Source organism: Echinops telfairi, unplaced genomic scaffold (assembly GCF_000313985.2).
Source record: "Echinops telfairi isolate 266 unplaced genomic scaffold, ASM31398v2 ScPeMD7_7466;HRSCAF=8504, whole genome shotgun sequence".
In the NCBI taxonomy this organism is placed as follows: Eukaryota; Metazoa; Chordata; class Mammalia; order Afrosoricida; family Tenrecidae; genus Echinops; species Echinops telfairi.
Window position 1 is genome coordinate 182,367 of NW_022111366.1, and position 406 is coordinate 182,772.

The following is a 406-nucleotide window of genomic DNA, read 5'->3' on the forward strand; positions in this document are numbered from 1 at the left end:
GAAAGGCCCTTTTGCATCCCACAACACGGAACTCGCAGACAATAATCACAATAAAGGAGTTTACATGGGAAGTTAATAGGCTACTACAAGTCAGGATCCGCAATCACTAAGCACACAGTCCCTGGTCCAACAGCAGCACCTCTCCTCCACCAGAATCCAGGTCTCTCTCCAGCCCTCCGCCTTTCAAGTCCCGGGATCTCTTGGCCTTTTGCATCCATGGGCCAGGAAGCGCCGGTGGCGCTACCTTATACAGTGAACCCTCGCCACTTCGCGCTTCGACTTCCGCGGCTTCACTCTATCGCGGTTTTTGCGTAACAGTGCATGCTCTGTCATTACTGCCACTGATTGGCTCATACTGTACACGCTTCTGTCTGCATCGCTACGTATCGGAGCTACATATCAGATG